We start from the raw sequence: 23,232 nt of genomic DNA on the forward strand, positions 1-23,232 counted from the left end.
TTCGTCCAATAAGTGGGCTTAGGCTGGGGGTGGGGAGGTGTTTTTATGATCAGTATTATTCCAGCAAGCAGTTGTTATTAATTTTCAAAATTCCTAAAAAAAAAATGTGAATGAATGCCATTGTTTTTAAGGTACAAGTGGAGCTAATAACAATAATGTTTAATGATTTGAACATTTTTTGTTTACTGGAGTTTCGGTTGACGTCAAGTAATTTATAGCGGAGGAGGGAAAATGTAAACAAAATATATTAGAAAACATGGCGACCGAAAAAGTAAAAAAAAATTCCAGAGAATCTTAGGTATCGTAGAAACACTTCACATGTTTGGGGATATGTGTGTCTATGTGTGTAATATCTAAATCTCTTCGCAATGGTAAAACTCCTCCGTACAAGTTTGTGCGCGTATAACTTGCTGCTTTTTTAATAGACTAAACGGAGCTAAGTAGTAGCGGGTCCAGGGGTTGGGAGTGACGACTTTTCCGCCCCTCTCCGCTTTTCAAAAAGCAGGTAGAAGGAGAAGGGATAAAGGGCTAAACAATTAAATTAATCCCTGACAAATTAATAAATACTGCATCATACTGCATTAGTTATAAAAATTTTAAAGAAACAACATTATGAATTTTTAGAAAAGTGGAAGAAAATAGAACGATGATTATTTCTTGAAACAACTCCAAATAATCATAGGTAAGATTTTTTTTTCTACGATGGGAGGAAGAGCAAATCAAAATTATCACAGCCCCCCCTCACCCCCTCCCCTTAACGCTAGCCCTTCAAGTTACGTTTCTGAGTTGTTCCATGAATATAAATGACGAACAAATATGGCAGAGCGAGCAGCAAAGCTGGAACAAAATTAGAACCAAATCTAGCTTGAGCGGTAATTAATTTCGACTAGAGTGACTTTTCAAGCCGGTTGCTGGCCCGGCGAGGCAGGGTGTTGCTTCAGTTACTAAACCGCACGAAAGCTATTAGGACGCCAAGACCACGCGTCCGTCGGTTTCGTTCAGATCAATGATTAGAGCTTTGTCGGAGCTTTTGAGCAAGAGGAAAGTTTCATTTGAATATAATGTCAAATCCGTTCAACTTCTGGTGAATTTTTCTCAGAAACTTCCAGAGGTGCAAACGTGAAATTTTGCAGGCATGTGAATATGACTGTTGGCTACAACTGAGACCAGAGATATGGAAATCTGTTCGCATGAAAGTTCACTGGAAAAAAAAAAACACATGGGATCTAGAGTCCAGACTCTTGAAAACATTGACAAGAAAAAATACTCTTGATTCAATCAGATTTTTGCTTAAATCGAAAGGAAATCCGCTCAAATTAAGAGGCTTGGTTCTTGATTTAAGCAAAAATCCGATTGAATCAAGGGTATTTTTTCCTGTCGATGTTTCTAAGAGTCTGGTCTCTAGATCCAATGTGTTTTTTTCCAGTGTTCTTTTTTAGTGGTGGAAAGTTTGGCAAATGTTTTTGCTATTTTACGGATCTAATTTTCTAGCATATAAAAAGGTTAAATGAATACTTTGTAACTCTAGTTCCAATTAGAGCCATAATTTCAAGGAGATATTTTTAAAAAACCGTCAATGAAGAGAGAATTTTTAATTTCCGAGGAACATGCACAAGAAAGTAAAAAACTCTTTTTGCGACCTAGAAGAAAAAACTCATCCGGCGGAGCTCTGTTCATTTTTGAACAATTATTGCAGCAAAAAGAATGATTTTCGAGAGTATACGATGTTGCATATTATTTTTATGTTAAATATGTCGGCCACAGAAAAAATATCATTTTTATTTTAGGACCTACTTCTGAACTGAAGGTCCACAGCAAGAATACTTGATCGCGCCTCTTTTCTTTTTTCGTTGTTCCTTTGTTTTTTTCTTATACTCCATGACGATTTACATAAAGAAGTGTACGTTACGTTCGATGACGCTGATATAAGTTCTTGTGCACGCGTTATATCAAAACACAGGCACATGTTTCTAACGCAAAATTGAACGCCTTTTCGTATGTTGGTAAAACACTTTCTGCCGTCCGACGCACAGGAGACAAGTTGGACTGCATTTTGCAATTCGGAACTATAAATTCTGGCTCATCTGAAAAATCACTTATGTGCATTGCAAAACTAATGGCACATATGTTGTTTTTAAACCGGGTCAGAATTTATAGTTCCAAATTGCAAAATACAGTCCAGTTATTAACGACTTTTCGTCCTAAAACGGGATTTTGTAACGTTATTCAAATATGGTGGCAGTAGGTATGAAATGTATCTTTCAGCACACACGTAATACGAGCACAATGCACTTTGTGCTCATTTTACGTGTGTGCTAAAAGATACATTTCATACCTACTGGCGGCCTTCAGCCGCAAAAAGCGAAGGTAGTAGAGTTCAGATTAACATTCAGATTCAGCACTAAAAAATACATAAGGAACACATGCCAGAGATTCTTCCAGAATTTGCATGGTAAAATTCTAATTTTACGGAAATACTAGTCATAGCGCCTGCTTGAAAATAGAGAAAAAATTAAAATTGAAAATTAATTTCTCCTGAAAAGAGTCACAGATTTATTTGAAATGAAGGAAGGAATTAAAAAACCCGCGAACTGCCCACTTTTTTCCCTCCTTTTGTGTTTTCCCTTTTGTATTAGCACCTTTGTGAGTTTACAATTGTCTTAATGAAATGGTTTTCCGTAAAATACATTGTATGCTTAAAACTGTAGTACCTACCTACCTACCTACAGTAAATCTAAATGACAGTAAAGACCAATGGAGATTTTCGCACGAGGCAGAAGCAACTTATTATGACCGGTCCTCATTGCGTATTTCATATCCCGGGTACACCATAACGCTTGACAGCCAATATCCGAGCTCAGATTCGGACTCCTCGTTGAAAATCAGTGGGAATCTATTGATAACTCATTTCTCCTAAAAAGTATCAAAAATTCATCTGAACTAATGGAAGAACTTCTCATGCTACATTATGCGTTTTTCTACATATTAGGTTAGGCCTAATACGAAATTATTCAATCAAAATATATTTTTGACATTTTCTATTGATATTTAGTATGAGTGGAGAAAATTCAGATAACCTATCTACATCGACGTGGGTGGTCACTGGGTCAGGAGTGTAGGAAGCAGATAAGAGACATCAGTCCTCGGAAACGAAATCAAATTCTCTAGTCCCTGGCGCTTCCTTAAATTCCTCAGCGATTGCGGCGCGGTACAAAGGATTCGAGATAGCACCAGACAGAGTGGCGACAGGTGACGCGCGAGGCCTTCGATGAAATGTGCGGGAGTGGAGGGGAGGCGCGACTTGTGGTTCACTGCTGTGCCAACAGAGAGCGTTGAAAACGCGAGTGCATAATTTCATATGAGGTTTAGCTTATAGTTGATTGTACAAATATTACACTTCTGAAATATTATCCCATGCTTAGCGCATTATCGCTGATGCTGTTCAGCCCCCCTTAAGGTGGATCTTCAGTTTTTTTGTTTAAAAATTTCTCCGCCCAGGGGACGCCACCGTCGATGTCCGTTTTCGTCAAATTTCTGCGGTGAAAGCTGAATTTTGAAAAATCTGAGCCTATATTTCAAAATCGGAAAATTTCAGTCTGTAGATTAGAGTATTGTGAATATTTTGAGCCTTTGATCGTCAAAATGCATGGCGTTGTGGTTGAGAAAGTACTGTTTCCCCACAAGAAATCTCCGCAGTCCGCCGACGATCCTCTCAGTTGACGGTAAATTTTAACAATTAGAACACTTAATTTCAAAATCCAAGGATTTCAGTGTGTAGATTAGACTCTCTTCTTTCATTCAAGCCCAAAAACTTGCAATTATCTATCGCGAATCGACGGAGAAAGTCAGACCATTAGTCAGACCACCTAGCACAAAATCATACGCTCATTGTAAGACGAAAATATGACTATAGTAATTTTGAAACATTACTGCAATTGAAAAGCAAGGATTCTCAAAGTTAAATAAATCAGAGAAGGATTAAACATTTTATTTCAGAAAGTATAAAAGAAAGTATAAAGGATAAAGGAAAGTTAGTCAAGTAATCAGATTAGAAGATGCGGATAAATTATTCCTATCGAATGATTCTGATAACAGTAGGTATAAAATTAAGACACTTTCTAGTCAAGCACTGACAGCTTTTGAGGATAACAATCGAAATATTGAATTAGCCTCTTAATATAGAATTTGAAAAAAAAATGAAACCTTAGGAAAGGCAAATTATAGGTGGAAGATTTGAGCTCATCGGCATTATTATTTCCACAAAAGAATGAAAGCAGGAAAAGAAAGTTTTATCAAGAAGTGCATGCGTAAGCCAGTAAGTGGTAGTTCCGATACTTTGTTTTTGCAAGGCTGGGATTTTCTTTCGATGCACTTTTTCACATCTGAAATTGAAAGGAAATAAATTAGCGAGTCCTAAAAAAAAGAAAAGGAGAAAAAAACTACAATAATTTTGAATGTTTTGCCTGATTTCGCGCTCTCCAGAAAAATGTACGTTTCAAAAATCAAGAACTAATACCGGTGAGTGGCGGGTCACATTTTTTTTCTATTTGCCAAACATCGCGTAAAGCCAAATCAATTCGTTAACTAATCATATTAGCTTCTGGGCCGGTCTTGTCACCTCCCGTTGAGATTCAACCTCCGATTGAGATAAATTTTATTTGCTCTTCCTGACAAAGTTTAATTTTTCAAAAACGTTCCAAAAGGACTGTATTTCATTTTTATCTCTGCTCAACTTTTAATTTTTTTCTTAAACCCTTAAATTTTCTCAAAAAAAGCATTCAAAATTTTTCTCAACTGGAGGTGACAAGACCGGCCTTCTATCGGACTAATTTGTGAAACTTTGTGTTCTCAAATGGACGGCATTCATGAGAAAGGAACCAACATTTTCTGAGAAGGTCGGGTCACCGTAATTTTTTTCTTTTTTAGTTTAAATTAGATACTATAGTCAAAATTCGATGGTTTGCAGTTTCTCTTATTTTTCTTCGGAGATATGAATGACCGATCTTCGTACATCACGACTCCTGATTGGTCAGGAATTATGTTTGCGGCCACAAATCAATTGGACGGATGAATTGACTTAAGGTGATTCGATGGACGCCATATTTTGTGTCAGAACGGCATGCGATATATCGCATCAATTGGTTCCATATTTTCAGCTACTCGTCATTTTTCTCCAATTTTGAGATCTCAATTCTGTTGTCAGGAGACTAAAGCACTCACTTACCAATTTTAACAAAGAAATTCAACGTAATAAAGGCGTGGTTTTTTTTAGAGAGAAAATATCGCATTCGAGTGCAGTTTCGATATCAGTATCGAATGCGATGTTCTCTCTCTGAAAAAGCCACGCCTTTATTACGTTGAATTTCTTTGTTAAAATTGGTAAGTGAGTGCTTTAGTCTCCTGACAACAGAATTGAGATCTCAAAATTGGAGAAAAATGACGAGAAGCTGAAAATATGGAACCAATTGATGCGATATATCGCATGCCGTTCTGACACAAAATATGGCGTCCATCGAATCACCTTAATACGAGTCTCATTTTTCAATTGTAATTCAAGACTGTCTTAGGTATTGTAGTTTGGCAGACTTGTCCAAATAAAATTGAACTTGACCTTAGTGAACTCCGCACCGTAATATGATAACTGAATCGGACTGTTATAACTCATTATCACTGAACTTAAAGAATAATAATCACTATAGCGGCGCACAGTGGATCGAGCCAATGGTAAAGGTCGGACATAGGCCCAAAAATGAAAGTGAAGGGACATAATGTTTCTTGGCATTTTCTTAAAGTAGACTCTTTAGCCGAACATAAAATACCAATATTACATCTGAAAAAAAATTTAAAGCGATGTAACGGACGTGTGATACACCGTGTCCATATTGAGGTGAATTTCGGGTACATTTTTAGCCTAGACGTTACTCCTATATTTTAATTATCCTGCATTTTTGTATCAAATTTTGGGGGTTGTCCTCTATTATTGATGCAATGGGGAGAGAGAAACACCCGTTGCCATATTTTTCATCCTTATTTTTAATACTAATATCAGTGCACAGACATGGTACCCTAAAAAACCCGGTTTTCCAAATTCAGTGAATGATTTCGACATTGTTTCAGAACATTTCAAAGAAAACCGACCTAGAGGAATGTTCCTTATATCCCTAGGAACCAATATCAATTGAGAAGTTTTGCCTTTTTTTGCCTTTTTAGAAGTTAGGCCTATAAATGTGATGACAACTCGCTCCTCGAAAAAACCAATATTTGAATTTTAAATGAAAAGTCCTAGTTTTTTGCATCTAGGAAGGCTGGAAGGCTCCCATTGGGTTGGTATAACTTACCACCGTTTCGAATTGGCTTTCGGAATAAATTAGTCATGCCCTCCCCCCCTCTCCCTTCCAACGCCAATAATATCATCTTGCACCACAATCTTGTTCTTTCTATATCGAAAAAAAGGAGGGAACACTAAGTCAATTGATCGTAGCGCAATTTGATTTCTATTTTGGTCAATATATGCATCAATTTTAGGGATTTTTGACTTTATAAAATTTTACTCTCCCCTCCCTTTCAGTAATTTTTATTCTTTTAAACAAATGTTACTCTCAACCTCCTACAATTCTGCAGAAATGATGCCCCTGGTTTTCATGAAAAATCGTTCGACTTGATTGTTGGTTTGAGTTTTTTACAATTCGTCGCTCTTCTAACGTGAAGGCGTACCTATCTCTATTTCCGCATGAGCCCCAGAAAGATGAACTTATGTCTAAAACGGGGTTCACGTTGAAATTGAGATACGCCTTTACGTCAGAGGAGCGACGATTTGAGCGGTCACCATATCCTCAGATTTGCGTTTGTTCCTACTTCGCTACGATAAGCGATCAATCAGCGATACTGATAACTGAATCAAGATGATAGTACGTCTCAAAGCTGCAAGCTGCTCGAAACTGCAAATGAAGGCATCATGCATTTTTTGTTGGTCTCCTCAGATCCTATTATTTCGAGCCTCCGACCCCAAATTACGGTGAAGAAAAAGTCAAAACTCCTTTTACCGGAAGCTCTGGATCTGCTCGTCAAGGAACAGTGCTTGGAGCACCCTGTATAAGTGGAATATTTCTGCCCCCTCAGTTTTCATTGTGAGTCATAAACTCTCTTTTTTATTTTAATTAAGTTTTGCTTTGTACCTGAACAGCTCACTTAACCGCGCATCGTATCCAGCTAGTAAATTTTGGAAGCGGGGGAAGGGGGGGGGGGGGCATTGCTTGTTTAAAAATATTCACATTGAGTTTACAGCAAAATAAAAGAAGAAAACAAAATATTTGTAGCTCAGCAGAAACAAATAAAAGAATAATTAATCGCAATAATTATTAGAGCATTTACTATTTTTTGAAGGGTTTCAAAGAGGAAAAAAAAATCAATTTTTCCTACAAACCGCTGACTTTAACGCCTTTTCAATATGATATTCAGCTTTCTCGTGAAAAATTACCGTAGAAAACATATATTTGTGTATCATATGGCGGTTGACAGTCACACGATAACCCTATGTCCGCGCCGCCCTATCCTTCGATCCACAGTGCGGCGCCCAGATTTGGCCTTTTCTATTCTCGGCATGAAAAAAGAATATCTGTGATTCAAATGTCATGCAGGCTCAACGAGATATCCCCTAGAGTGGCGGCGGTCCATCTTCCTTCAGCGAGCCGATCTGGGCGCGCAATGCGAACTGGGTCTACGTGTGTAACGTATTGGAGGAACGAGGGAACGGCCTGGGAGGCTAACCTCGGCAGCCGGGAGGCCAAAATTTAACATGCAAGTTCCCTATCTGAATTATCGTTAGCCTCCCAATTTGGCCCTCCGTACCCAGCGTGCCTTGCGCGCCCATGACGCCGGTCGCGTTTCGCGGGACATGAGACAGAACCGCCACTCTAGGGTATAACTCGTTGTGCAGGCTCGATAAAATGAATGCTGAAAGAACAATAAAAGAAAAAAAAATTGTCGAATATTGTTAGCAAAAATTTTGAAAAAAATGAGCGAAACATTAAAGCTTTGAACGCAGTCGACATTAAAAGTAAAAAATAGTTTAAAAATAAAGTAAAATAAAATAAACCTTTTTTCAACAATATCCAAATATTCATGCTGTGTTTTTTAAATGTTTTACTGTCACTCAGGTATACTTTACTTTTGAAATAAATTTTCTACACATTGAATTTGGAGATGGGAAAAATCCCAATATGAATGTTAAAAAACAAAATTCTCTTAATATTGAAATATTTTTAATCAAAGAAAGTTCACTTAATCTTCAGGCAAATTTCACTTTACAAATTATTTGTTTGGATCTTACGAAATTCGTGTTTCAACCAATCTTTCTCGCTGAACTTATTATCTGTCAAGCTCACTATGCTTCGAAGTGCAATTCATGATTTTCACAAATACCTATTCATTGTTAATCACAAATAATGAGTTACAAAACAAAAGAGCTATTGGTCAAACATCGCATTCCGCGTCTTGTGTTTTTTTCATATATTTTTTGCAAATAGTTTGTTAAATAAAAATCTTTTTACTAAATATTTCTATCTTAACTTATTATTAGGAGTAAATTTTGGAGGCGCCCTGAAAAAATACAAACGTAAACTTACCTACTGTTTTAGAAGCTTCCGACTGGCTATGGATTTTCTTGTCCTTATATTGGTTATTTTGTACTTGTGGTTATGACCTTAAATTATCTATGTGTGAATGGTTGGGATTGAAGGTGCTCTAACTCTCCGTAAGCTCAAATTATTAGAAAGAACGTCAACTATATTCGAAATCAATCAGAAACATACGCACGATACCTTCTTTTTACACTATACTATCTGCTACAACACTAGATTCTTTCGAGTGAGTAAAAAGGTTTTGAAAACAGTCAAAAACTTCATTTATACGTTGTTTGGGTCTCTCAACTGTGGCCAATAACCTTCGCAGCAACATACACACGTGCCGGTTGCGTAAGATATGGTACCTCTCGTCCCTCTAATGCATCTTATCCCGGGTGACCAGGGTTTTTTCCAACATGCTGAGTTGCATTTAGCACGATTGTTAATCCTGCCATCTTGATTGAATTGCACCTCATTAGTACCACAGTTACACGAAACTCCCAAGATTAAAGTTAGCGCTATTAAACACAACATTATAACCGTTTTTGCCTTCATTTCACCGTTTTACTGCTGATATCTTAGGTGTTGAAGAGTTTGATCACTGAAACTGTTCCACTGAAACTGGGAAGTAAGAAAATAATCTTCGCGTTTATATATATGTATATGAGTCGCTTTTATAGCGCTTTTTAGCGCTTTACGACGCCTAATCGCCACAAAGCTCGGTCTTCCCACAGGTCATCAGGGAGTTGACACTCCCTTCGCGTTTATTCTTATCATTTTCTTTATGGAACTTTTTCGGCGTATGTATCGACGCACAGTGGACCGGCACTGAAATCTAAAGGGTTTCCTAAAGGCATGTGAATGTACCTGAAACCAAAACGTGCTGTGACGTCATCAAAAATATGGTCAATTTATCGAACGAATGCTATGAGCTGAAACAAGAAATGCTCACATCATTAACCCTAGTCTGCCTGAGTGGGGTCAGATTGACCCCACGGGAGTTTCAACTCTTTGCCATTTCTCGTGGTATGCACGAAATTTTTTGTCCTTCACAAATAGCTCTACAAAAACATCTAGGAACACGATTTTGAAGGGGGAAAAAAAAAATGTGCATGAGAGATCAAAAAATTCACGAGTACCCCTAGAAAGCCTGAGCGGGGTCAGATATCCTTATAACATATATTTTACCATTTAGCATCACAAAAGCTTACTTTGAAGGTGTATTCATTTTTCTCTTTTTAATTTTTTTCAGAAACTTATAAAACAAGCAAAATTTTTCAGATTTTTTTCGTTTTCAGTATTTAGTAGCCCTATGATTTTTTTTTCTCATGCTGAGAACAACATGGCAACATGTGTATGATAAAATGGTTGCATACCCTGCGCCGTGTTTTTTAAAACTTAGATATGCTTTATGGTTAAGGCCTGTAAGGTTAGTGCACTGATATTAACTAAAAACATGAAAAAAACATAGCTAACTAATTGATTTTCAGCTGGGGTCAAATTGACCCCGCTCAGGCTTTCTCGTTGGTTCAGAGGCTCAGGCTGACTAGGGTTAAAACAAAAACGAAGTTTTAAGTTCAGTTTTATCTGGGATCAAAATTGTGAGAAAAAACAAAACAAAATGCGCAGTAGTTCCAGAATCACGATAACTTAAAAGCACTAATATCACCAGTTTTTTTTTCTAACATGCAGAGTCACATTACGACAAAAAATCTAGACTGAACTAGAATGGAGCATCCAAAAAAAATGGACTTAAAATTTTAGTGCAGGTCTCTCATGAGAGGTTCAATGAAAAACCCCTCATACATTAATTTCATAAATTTGACTTAGAACCTTTATGATTTGTGCTAGTTCAGCCAGAAACCCATTGTGCGGTGTGGCGGTCTTAAAAAATTGTTCATATGGAAGGTGAAACGCTTATTTCAGATATCTGGGTGGAAATTACCGAAACCAGTTTACGCGATAACCCCTTCCGCCTCGTTATCATGAGACGCAAAAAAAATTGGATTAAGGACTGAAATGTTATAAAAGTTATATAGTAATTAACTTGTTTGTTAGCAAGTGCAAGGTTAGTCTTCGAAAACTCGACAGTCCCGATCTTTGTTAGACACGGATCAAAAACTGAAATGAAAATACGAAGGGGAAAAGGGGGCAGATCAAAAATAACGAGTGAAAATTGGAAAGTGGAAGTCGAACTTGCAAATGAGTGTAATTAGGCAAAAACTTCATAACAATGGTGGAATTATAAAAACACGTATTCTATTGCGGCGTTCCAAAATTTCCATATTTTATTTTTTTACGGCCCAACCATTGGAGGGATTTGAATGAAAATTTGACTGAATTTTATAGGTTGTGTAAATACAAATTCAGTGCAATTTTTATCAAAATTATTTAAAAAAACTCGTTCATATAAAAATAAATTGTGGAAGGAAATTTGCAACGTCGCAAATCGAGATACGAGATTTTAGAATTTCACTATCGATATCTGAGTTTTGATGCGAAGGGCACGTGCCTTGTCAAAATCTATATAAATAAAATCGTTGGGGGTTTCACTGTAACGCTTATTTCTGGAGTTCTACCGGACCGATTTCGACGATGCTTGACTCTGGTTAAAGCCCTTGACGTCCCGATGTCCGCAAAATTTTCAGACTTCCAAATTTTTCAGCCTCTTTCGCTTGAGACGCTTTTAAAGCCAAATCCACCCCCCTCCGACCTTAAGTTTCCGAGAGTTGCGGTATGTTTCCGTTGTAACGCCTAATTTGAGAGATCTACCGGGGCGATTTTTACGATTTTTGGGTCGACCGCAAGCTCCTAGCTTCTAGATGCTCGCAAAATTGTCAGACTTCCAAATTTTTCAGACTCTTCTTCCTGAGACGCTCTTAAAGCCAAATCCACCCCCCTCCGGCCTTAAGTTCCCGGGAATTGGTTATGTTCCTGTTGTAACGCCTATTTTGAGAGATCTACCGGGGCGATTTTTACGATTTTTGGGTCGATTGAAAGCTTCTAGCTCCTAGATGCTCGCAAAACTATGAGAATTTCCAATTTTTCAGCCATATCTGTGTAAACCGCTGAGAGATGCAAATAGACCCCTCTCCATATTACTACTACACAGCCTTCACCCAACGCCGAAGGTCAAACTCGGACTCTGTCTCAGCACTGCTCTGTCTGAATAAAAGGAAGCCGCCCCAGCTACGTGGTTCCATAAAACTGTCGAAGCGGCGCGATGACATGGGTTTTCCCGTCCTTTTGTCTAACAACCCTCGAGCCCGAGACTGCTCGCTACGGGATCGCAGCCCTATTGTCTCATATGCCAAACAAAATCTGACCCTCAAAATTTAAAGACAGTAAAAATGCAATTTTTTCTATCATTCGGAAATTGTTTTTACAGTGTATATTTTTCGATTCGCGGTGAAATTTTGAGCAGAATGGTGGTCAAACTAATGAAAATACATGATTCTACGGTACACTAAGATCGATACCACAACTGCTGCATTTATAACTTGCTGAACGATATTTCCGTTACTTATCAACATATCACGACGAAATTTAGTTCATTGTAATATACTTTTTTAGCAGAGCGTAAATTTACTGAGAAAGTTGAAATCGAACCCGATGAGAGAAATTTCATCAATTTTTTTGGAGCTCCACTAGGCCGAGCAGGAAGGGAAAAAAGGATGACGAATTGAGATCTATTGCTGCCGCCTGGTCTCCTGACTCTGTCCAGGCCCAGCTGTTCTTGAACGCTTTGACGAGATTTTGTCGGCAGACGAGTCAAAACATGATTTTCCGACCAGGGAGCGACATCCAAACCTCGCGCTAATCCTCTCATTGTATTTTTATTGGAGTTATGTCCGAATACTTTGAAGAAAACCGAAAATGGTCTCTTTTTTAAAGCGCAGTGTTTGCAATTCTGCCCTGCTAAGGAAGAACGACATATGAACATTCGGGAGTTGCCAAATTTTCTTCGATAAAATGTTTATTTTTGAGGAAAATTATGAATATTTTCCCCATGAAATTTTCAGACGTTTTAGATCAAATTAAAAACAAAAGTATCCAAAATTTTCAAAAATTTTCCTGAAATTTAGTGGTTTTCCAGGGGAAATTTGGCAACGTCTGAAGACTCATACGGCGTTCTTCCTTACCACTGCAGAATTATGTTCGTCCCTCCCGTTACCCCTACATCAGCCATCTTATCGAAGAGCAAAGGAAAACCGTGGGAAAAAACAGGAAACAAAATGTTTTCAGGACTGAATTGCTTCCTCTGAGTTGCTCCGAAAATCAGTCTATTCGTGTACGCTGCCAACTTAGCTGCATCCTGCATCTCGAGAGCAACACTGATTAGATTTCGAAATCTCGCGACTTTTTGAGAGGTTGCCCATCGCTCATCTGCTTTCGTCGGATACGTTCTTTTACGGTTATGTTAGTTGATCAATGGGTACTTAACAATATCTGCTCAATTTTTCTTTCTTTTTTCACGGAACAGTTCCGATTTGTGAGTGTCCGATACTCAGTGATACTATTTTGCCTCTGTATTCGCGAGATACGTTCTTTTGCGGCCGCGCCAGTCGATGAATGGATATTTAGCAATTTCTATTCATACTTTCTTTCCTTTCTTTTTTTTACGGAATATCCTCGGTTTTTTAGTGTCCAACCCAGTGCGAGGCTACTGTACACCTGTTTTCGCCAGAAACGTTCTACACAATTTCTACTAATATTTTCTGGGTGCAAATGTGCGAGATTGTTGCGTCCTGTGCATGAAGTTTGTCTCTTTTTAGTGCGTATACTAATTAATGAGTCTAATAATTTGCACATTCAAACAATTCACTCGAATTTTTTACGCAGAATGTTCCTTGATTGAGTAGCTAACGACTAGGAGGAGTAACTCCAAATTTACATGTATTTTGCGGGTCAGTGCCGAGTAACCGAAAATCCTTCTTTTATAAGGTAATACGTTTTGTACCCCGTTCGTTCATACATTTGCGCGAAATTCATTTGAAAATACATTCATTTACATGATGGCCAAATGCATGAGATGCTTTTTTTTAATGTAATATTCGAAATTGTCTCTTTTCTTAAGTCCTAAACTTTTCTACTACTGGCGCCACCCGACGTATGATTGTTTAAGTCTGTGGCTTTGGCGTGGTGTTGGCTGGAGTCCTGGAGGACGCCAGTGAGCTACTCCTCCTGGCCAATACCAAGTGCGCAGGGCTTACATTGTCATATTCCGGAGGGACTTCGCCTTATTTAACTCACAGTTAATGCCCCCCCCCCCCCCCCCGAAGAAAAATCCCTTACAGGAAAACTATCCATAATGCTTCTTGGCAATTTCGCGTAATTTCGTTTTTCTTTTGAAAATTTACAAGGAAGATCATTACGGAACTGAAAACAGGTAAACTAATTTAGGAAGGAATGCCTCTCGTATTCATGTATTCAGAAGAGTTCTTATTGGATTACATAACTTTATCATCTTTTTGCATTTACGGCACGGAATACGGCTCGCTTGCGAGCCGTAAGTCACTCGCGAAGCGAGTGACTGGGGGTCCAGGGGGCGGAGCCCCAGGCTAGACGCGAGGCGAGCGAAGCGAGCCACAGCGGCTAGTACATGTATAAAATGCACCATATCACACCTATCACAGTGCGTGAGTTTCAGTAATGTCTACTCTAAATGTAAATACTCTGAAAAAACATTGTTACAACTTTCTCCCCCGCCGACTCTCATTCAACTGCAGCCAATAAAGGATGAGCATGGGTTCAAGATGGGAATTAGCTACCGCCAAAGTGACCAATCACAGTGTTTCATGCGTCCATACCGCATTGACCACCGCTCCGGTAGCAATAGCTGCTCTAAAAATAACACATTGCAGCTGTGATACTATTTTATTCAAGTTTGAATATCAGTAGAACTCAGTTCCCAGGTTTATCGATATGAACTGTGTTTTTGGGTTGTTCAAATGACTATCCAGCTGGTATTTTTTAAGAATTATTTAATTATTTCAACGTATTAAATGCCGCGCTCTTGAAAATTTGATTCAATTTAGTGAAAACAATTTCATTTTGATAATTTTTCCCTAACAGTAAATTGACAAACGTAGATTCGGTTCATAAAAGCAGCTGGAAAAATTTTGCGGCCAGGGCTTATTTGCCCTTCTCAGGGATTCTACTGATATTGAGTGACTACATTCGAAACACCACTTTTCTGGGGGACCACCTGCTTTCGGGGGAAGGGGAGGCGACCCCCCCCCCCCCCCCGACCTCCTTCCCTACGTCCATGATTCAGTTTGTTAGAAAATACTATACTGCTTACATTGTTTTTATTCCTTGAAAAAAATTAAAACTTAATTTAATTATCTCTTTGACTTCATTTTACAGGAGATGACCCCCTTATTCTGTTTGCTCTGATCGAATGGATAAGTCCTTCTTCGTCTAAAAAATGAAAACCTCCACTCTGTTTAGCCGAAGATACTGCACTGACCGCTGCGCGTCCCAAGGCTTCAACTACACTCGTGCATACAGCAGAAAGCCAGGTGTTTCAGCAATACACCTTTTCAGCTTCCTGCGGCCCTAATCCACCGTTTTCACTTGCGTTGCGGGTTGTCACCTCCGTAAGTTGGGTGAGGTGTAAACGCGCATGAACCGCATGGACATATCGGCTGAACATGCCCCTGCAAAGTTCGAGAATACCTCTTTCAGTGTCCCTACCGTGAGGAACTCTCCACATGGAATCGCGTTCCGCTGAGAGCACCTATCTTGTCCGAGAAAGATGATCGTTTCCTTGAGAGTGCTCATTGATAAAGTGTAGGTAATTACTATAAATTACTCTCGCCAAATGCTAAATCTTTAGAATTCTACGGAGGAAACTATTTGACTCGTGAAATTATCATCATTGGTGAATAGTTATGACGGATGAATGGTTAATTTTAAGTGAGAATGTAGATTATGAATGTAAGTTTAGTACCCAACTCGAAAATTCAGTCCCAAACTTTCTATTTCACGCGTTCCGTGTAGCTCTCTACTTATTTCGATGATTTACTCAGGTGCCTATCATGAAAATTTCACTAATTTTTTTTTCAACTCAGACGTACCGGTCACAACATTAATAGTTTTATCAAATTTTCTACGAGGGATGGAACTAAATCCTGGTTCAACCGCGCCGCCGAAAATTTGGAAATACCAGTGTTTAGGACGATTTTGGTCATTTTTTGGGGACCTGAACAAGAAAATTGGGGACTTTCGGGATATCGGGGACATCCTTCCAAAATTGAGGATAATCAGGGACTGTTGGGGACCGGTAGACACCCTGTACGTGTTTCTCAACCAGAATTGGACTGAGTTAAGCAGAAAGGAACCAACCCACATTTTGGAAAAAATTGAGTTAAGAGTGGTTTTGAACTCAACCACTGCTCTACTATCCATCGCCAAAAATTCAAAGTTTTCGTTGGAGCAAATTTTGTAGAAATTGAACTTGAAGTTTATCTTTTACACTGAGTCTTATGCAGGAGCCAAACTTCAAACCTCTTTTTTCTCGGTTCGATCCCGATGTGGCTTGGTTCCTTTCTGTTAAACGCGGTCCAATTGCACGTAGAACATGATTTATACATAGAAAATTACTAAAATCAACTCCTGACTAAAATGTAAACGTTTTAATATAACGTTGGTTACCGGAATTTGAATAGCCCGGTCAAAAGAGAAGTAATACTCTACCGGCTAGGTCAAATTGCGCACTAAATAGGCTTTGGCAGACTCCTCAATCGAGCAGTGTTCTCCCCCCACCCTGATGTTTAAAATGTAAACAACGTGCAACAACTGAATCGAATCGCCAAGATTCATTTGTTATATTGTCAGACTGCGGAGACTTTTCCGTCAACGTTTACTGGGAGATAAAATTCAAAGCTCAGGAGCAAACTTCTTAACATCCTTTTTTCAAGGCTGAGAGTAATTTACATGTTATGTATACCTATGAAATGTTTGAATCATCCAAAACTCTGCTTCGAGTGGTAAAATGGGTATTCGTGCGTCATATTTGACAACTTTGGGTGTTGCTCTAGGGCTTTCGGTTAAACATCGGGGTTGATCAATTGGTTTTTGGTAAATTTAATCTCCTTTTTTGTTTCTCTTTCCCTTACTTCCTTAGATATCCATCGAATCTGTATTCCGAACCGCATTCAGTATCAAGTCCGCTATGAAAGCTGTAAACGGCATGAAGTAAGGCCTTTCCTTACAAATGAGTTAAAAAAATAGCTCTCTTGAAATCTGAAGACTTAAAATTTTTTGGTGAGCTACATAGGTAACCAACGTGCTAATTTTACAAACATCAAGCTCAACCTTCGATCACTTTCCTCCCTTAAATGATCATTACTTAAAAGTTCACAGCTACTGCAGGCGTTCAACCCGTAGGGATGAGCCAATGAAAATCTAATATTAATATAGGTCAATTATGAAGTTAAATAACCCTTCGTGCGGAAAGTATCAAAAAACGCTGGGTTTGAGAAAAGTTCTGTTACACGAAATTAGTTAAAAATGAGAGGGAGATTAAGCTTGCCTCAGAGAAATTTTCTCCCTTAACATCATTCTTTTCTTTGTTTTCTTTAGACCCTGAGTATATCTAGGCTTTGATAATTTGCAAAACTTGACGCAAAATTGTGATAAAATAAATAGTGCACGAGCTTACGATATTGCCTCCTAATACTCTCCTCCGTGCGACAGCCCAAACGTATGTCCTAAATGACTCGTTCATTGACCGTTATACCGTTAGAATTATTGAAAACAATTGTCAGTAAATTTTGCATAAAATATTGGGACAGGAAAAACTATTGTTCTTGAATCAGTCAACTACAAGTAATCTAACACACTTATTTCATGTTTTAATCGTCCGAAAAATCGAGCAAGACAACGGCTGCGTGACTGTCAGGAGGTCTCGTGAAACGTTCGTGCACAGAAACGCCTTCATCTCAGAGAATAGGCAAAACGATTAAGAGCTCGAATAGTGGTATCTCATGAATTGACCGAGACGAGCTTATTCAGCGCTGGGACTTACAACCGTACTAATACTATTACACTACCGTACTAACAATAAGAAAAAATCTCATGCGAGCATTCCAATGTTGCCGAATTTAGATTTTTGAAAAATTCATTTCTATAAAATGTCACAAATGTGATCTTTTGAAATTGTTCGGGCCAAAGGATTGAATTGCAAATAGGTCACAAATTAGTTGAATAAATTCACAAGCTTTCTCAGTAAATAATTCATCGGTAAAAATTTGGTAATGTCCAAATTTTCAGGCGAGGTAAAGCGAAAAGTAGAATTAAAATTCATATGTTGAACCGAAATTAAAGATCTAGCCGTAACTAGATTGTGAAATACTGAATATGTGAGAGCTCACTTGTTTGCTTTTTTCAAACGAATGAGTTTTCATCCAATGGTCACAGTGAAAGTGATTAAAACTTATCATTTGATCGCATTGTTTTTTTTTTTATGTAATTTGATTACAATCCTGGATTTTTTCTGAAGCGGACCATCCTAACGGCCTGGAAGGCAATAACAATACCTGATTCTTAGCCCAACTATTCACGCAGGAACTAGAGTTTCAAAAAAAATTTAAAGGTCCCAGTCAACATTTTTTAAGACAGTTAATAGAGCTCCTTGCGGTCTTGTTTAACCTCTCTCCTTTATCAGGTGAAGCAACCTATGTGCGTACATTTTTTTAAGAAATTTCGTAGAGCTCCTTACGGTCTTTTGTTAACCTTCCCCCTTATCAGGAGAAACAACTTCTCTCCTAAAGCCCGCCTCCGGCAAATTTGGAGCTGGCCAGTTCTTGATAACGGATAATTTCAATGTGTGATGAATTTTCAAGTATTGCTATCTGAACCTATTCTGGTGAATATATTCAGAAAATTTGGTCAGCAAGCCATAAAATAATCAATTTTAAGAAGCTACAAAATAAAAATTGGTCTATCTTTACCTTGAGAATTTTGAGAAAACTACGCTAGAAACTCAAGTTTATCTTGATGAACTCACCTGAAACAAAAAAAGAAAACACTTCTATTATGAACGGAATTGAAAATAATGCATGATAGATTAAGAAAGCTTGAGAGCCCCCTTGGGGTGGATCTTAAAACAGCTAATTAAAACGTGACTGATTAATTTATATATTTTCTCGAGTTCGAAACGTTATTCAAAAAATGCTGAAATCACTTATGCTCCAGTCCGCCAAAAATTATCATACCAAACTCGATCAAGGAGGATTTGAAAATCATTAAAAAATAGGTCCTGAATGCATGATGCTGATCTGAACCATCAAAGGTTTGCAAATGACACGCTTTCAAAGTAATGGGTCCAGTAGCGTGGCGTGCTTTGCGATATACTGATTGATCGGTCATTTACACTTATGGAAAAGTATCGATAAACAGGGTGTTGGCAGCGATTACCTTATTAATCGATTATTTACCATAGGTTTAAATGGCATGACAATCGATATATCGCAATTCACGCCAAACCACTGAATCGGTCACTAAACCATCGACGAATTTGGACTCGCGAATATAATTCTCCAAAGGTAAATGACGCATAGACCACGATGCGCACATTAAAAACGCGGAAAAGGCCCACTGAAACCGAGAAATGCAGTTCAAAAAGCCCAACTTTTCCGCGAATTTAAAACGCTCCGGTGGTTTGACGCCGACAGAAGGAAGCATCACGTCCAATCATATTCCCGCCATTTCGGCGCGTTTGAAGTTTCTTCGAGTCTTTAGACTTTTTAAAAGCGGGATTATCTAAGATTTTTGCTATCCTAATATACGCGATACATCACCGCGTAATCTTTTCACTGGGTACTTAGGGAATATTGAATAAAAAACACAAGGTTAAGTGACGCAAAATAAACTGGGTCGCATTTAGCAAAAAGGAACCAGCGAGATCGTAGTGTATTCAAAATCGTGCAACTTTTTAAGCGCTCAGCCGATAGGCAGCGCTTTTTGATTTCGACTTGCCTCTAGAGTACTAGTATACTAGTGCTAATTCGTTTAAATGGCGCACCAGCTCATCGATGTGTAGGCTTTTTTTTTGGGGGGGGGGGGGGTCCAGTTTTAAAATAAATAAAGCTGTGAAAACCGTATTTTACGCTTTTAACGTAATGCGCAGGTAGTTTCGATCGTTTGTCTGTAAGAAAATTTCTTAGCAGTAGAGTAATTCTTATCGAAATTGATCGTTGAACTCAAATGAGGCCTAAAAAAAAACGCGCCTGATGAGCTCAACGGTGACTATCATTTTCGGGAAACGAAAAACCGCGTTTACGGTTTCCTTGGTAACCTTTGTTTGCTATCAGCATGATGTTTTATTTCCATTACCCACCCAAGTCGACGGAGTTTATACTTCCTTTCTTCACTATATACATTGACTAACACCTGAGCGCTTTTCTAATACGACAGTATTAGAATTTTCCCGCTTGTTTTTCTTTTTAAAAATACTTACTATATGCACAGTATTCAACTTTAAACAATGAATTATTTTCCTTCAAAATTAACAACTTTGTGATGGGAAGCAAAAACTATTTACTATTCTGGGAGATTTTTGGATAGCTATGAAGAGGCAACGTCTTTACAATGCTGAAATAGTGCTGGTTCCTTTTTGCTAAATACGATTCAAGTATTCTCCGATCACTTTGCTTGTTGACACTTGACGTAGGTACAACAGTGCGATGTGATTGATTTAAGTCACGTTGTAAAACTCAAATGGCACCCGTAAAAAGAAGATCTCCTCATAAAAGGACAATGAAGACGTCCTTTCGTCACTCTGGAATTATTCCTGTACATAAACTTTGTCGTCGGAGAGTTTTTACTCCCTAGTCTTTTGACTTTGATCTGCGCCACACATCCAGGACAGCCGGAGCATGCAACAGGTTGGGGCGAGAGATAGAGGAGCGACAAAATAACATTATCGCTACCCTGAGAATACATTTATGACCGTCGCATCGTCGAACCACGCCGCCATAAGACGGCCCCCATAAACGTTTCGCCCTCTCGTCCTTTCCATCCAGACATCCATCAGCATCCTATTTTCGGGGTGGCTGAGTGTCTTCCCGCTTGCTTTCCGGCCCATTTCTCTTCCCTAACTTAACCTTCATTCAGAACATATGGACGTATTTATGCTGAAAGGAACTATGTCACACGCCATTCCTATGCACATAGTTCTTTTTAACATGAATACCTCCATATGGAGAGGACAAACTGTCTTCGAGACGCACGCGATGAATGGAATTAAATCACCATTAAAGGAGATGTAAGCTAGCTTTGAAAGCTTACTAAACACCTCTTTACTCCTTGTACACTTTCTAACAACTACACTGAAAAAAAAGTAGTTAGCGTTGAGAACTAATTTGGTAAGTTCTCGCCAAGTAGAATCAAAATTAGGCTTCAGAACTAATTTATTGTACTGAAGCACCAATCAATTCGCTTCATACGCTGACTTCACTTTACTAGAGCGCGAACCAGAATTGGAAAACAGCACTAGCTGTAAAATTAGCGCTGTGGTAAGACAAATTCACCTTCGGGTCAAACTAATTTAAAGGCTAAAGGTAAAAGCTAAAGGTGGTATGGAAAGAAATAACACTCGGAGGACGCTTTTAGATCACCTTTATGGGCAAGGTATCATACCGAACTGAAACTGAGAAATGAAAAACTGGAGGAATCAAAACTTTACAAAACAGCTGACGCTTTTCGCCAACACGCCCCCTCAAAATTTAACTTGGGGATTAAATTTTGACATTGAAAAAATGAAGTGTAAATTTGAAATGTAAATTTGACTTTTTTTTTTTTTTTTTTTTTTTTTTTTTTTTTTTTTTTTTGGGGGGGGGGGGGTTTAAAACGTCAAAAAAAATTAACTTTATCTAATATCTGGGAAGAAAAGAAAATAGATTCAACATTTGTTGCAAGGATGAGGGAAACCCAGATGAAAACCTCATCAAATCTCTCACTCGGTACTGGCTGATTGGAGCCCAAATTCAGCTCTGAATTTCAAGAAGGTCGGAGTTGGTAGAGGCTTCGTGAGCAGGTCTGCTGGCTGATCACCTGTGGACAAATGATGAAGGATAATAGTATTTTCTTCAACTTGCTCTCGGGAAAAGTGATATTTAATATCGATGTGTTTCGATCTTTTATGACTAGACGGGTTGTTAGCAATGCTAATACAACCGTTATTATCCTCATAGATAGGGATTGGTCGTTGTATTGCCAAATTTACGCTATGCAGTAATGACTTCAACCAGAGAGCTTCCCTAACCCCTTCAAATAGGGCCATGTATTCTGCCTCTGTAGACGAGGCAGCAACAGATTTCTGTTTCTTTGTATTCCAACTAACGGTGCACACACCAAACAGTTTGAAGAAAAACCCAGTGGTACTTTTCCTGTCCGTTGAATCTCCTGCCCAATCAGAATCAACAAATCCACTTAGAATATGCTCATGATCATTATTTCGTTTATACGTAAGTTTCAAAGCACGAGATCCTTTCAAATATCTCAGGACTCGTTTTAAACACTGCCATAGCTCCTTGTTATTTTTACTAGCGAATCGACTCAAAATATTTACTGCAGTGCTTAAATCGGGTCGAGTACTCAGCATTATATACATGAGACATCCAATAAGGCTTTGACAAGGCGCGTCGCACCTTTCGTCTGAATTGAGAGCTTCGAAGTTTAATTTGCTCGGAAGAGGGTTGCTAATAGGATTGCAATCACTCATGTTGAATTTTTTAAGGACTGCGTCAATGTAAGCGCATTGACTCATGGTTATCTCTTCATTACCTCTTTCGAATTTAATTCCCAAGAATAATCGAATGCTGCCTAAATCTACCATGCTAAATTCACTCATTAAATAGCGTTTGAAACTCATCATTGTTTTAAGATCTTTGCAAATTATTACCACGTCATCGACGTAAAGAATAACGTAAATATTTTTGGAAATATCACCCCTATCCAAAAAGTAAATGCAACGGTCCGCAGGTGAAGTTTTGAAATCTACCTTAAGGAGTTTTATTTCAAAAGTTTCAAACCAGCATCGTGCTCCTTGTTTAAGACCGTATAGTGCCTTATTTAGTTTGCAAACGTGATTTTCTTTACTCTCCATCCCTTCTGGTATTCTCATGTAAATTTCCTCTTTTAGAACTCCATTTAAGAATGCAGTTTTGACGTCCATTTGGTGAATTAACAGGTCAAATTGGTTTGCAAAAGCTGTTAAGATTCTAAGACTAGCGATTCGAGCAACTGGCGCAAATGTTTGGTCGTAGTCCTCCGCAAATTTCTGACTATAGCCGCAGGCTACAAGTCTAGCTTTATACTTTACTTTTTCCCCAAATTCATTGTTTTTAATTGCAAATACCCACTTGCATGCAACAATGTTTCTTCCTATGGGCTCTGGCACAATATTCCAGGTTTTATTGATTAATAAAGAATCAATTTCTTCCTGAATAGCTTTTTTCCATTTTAATTTGTCGGGGCTTTTCTCGATCTCTTTAATGGAAGAGGGAATGTCACATTCGAGTGATTGAGCACTTAAAATGTACCGAGTTAAATCATCGGTTTCATCATAACTAACATGTGGCAATCCCTTAATTCGTTCACT

The 23,232-nt window shown here is 38.4% G+C and overlaps 1 long non-coding RNA gene across 1 annotated transcript; it reads right to left on the minus strand.

The window, feature by feature from the left end:
- Positions 1 to 3,973: 3,973 nt before the first annotated feature.
- LOC140224790 (uncharacterized) lies at positions 3,974 to 9,352 on the minus strand. The gene is made up of 2 exons (XR_011900035.1): positions 8,625 to 9,352; positions 3,974 to 4,382 (listed from the first exon to the last, which is right to left on the minus strand). It is a non-coding gene; the product is annotated as an uncharacterized lncRNA (long non-coding RNA).
- Between the last annotated feature and the right edge of the window lie 13,880 nt (positions 9,353 to 23,232).

This window comes from Bemisia tabaci, chromosome 6 (genome assembly GCF_918797505.1).
Source record: "Bemisia tabaci chromosome 6, PGI_BMITA_v3".
Taxonomy (NCBI): Eukaryota; Metazoa; Arthropoda; class Insecta; order Hemiptera; family Aleyrodidae; genus Bemisia; species Bemisia tabaci.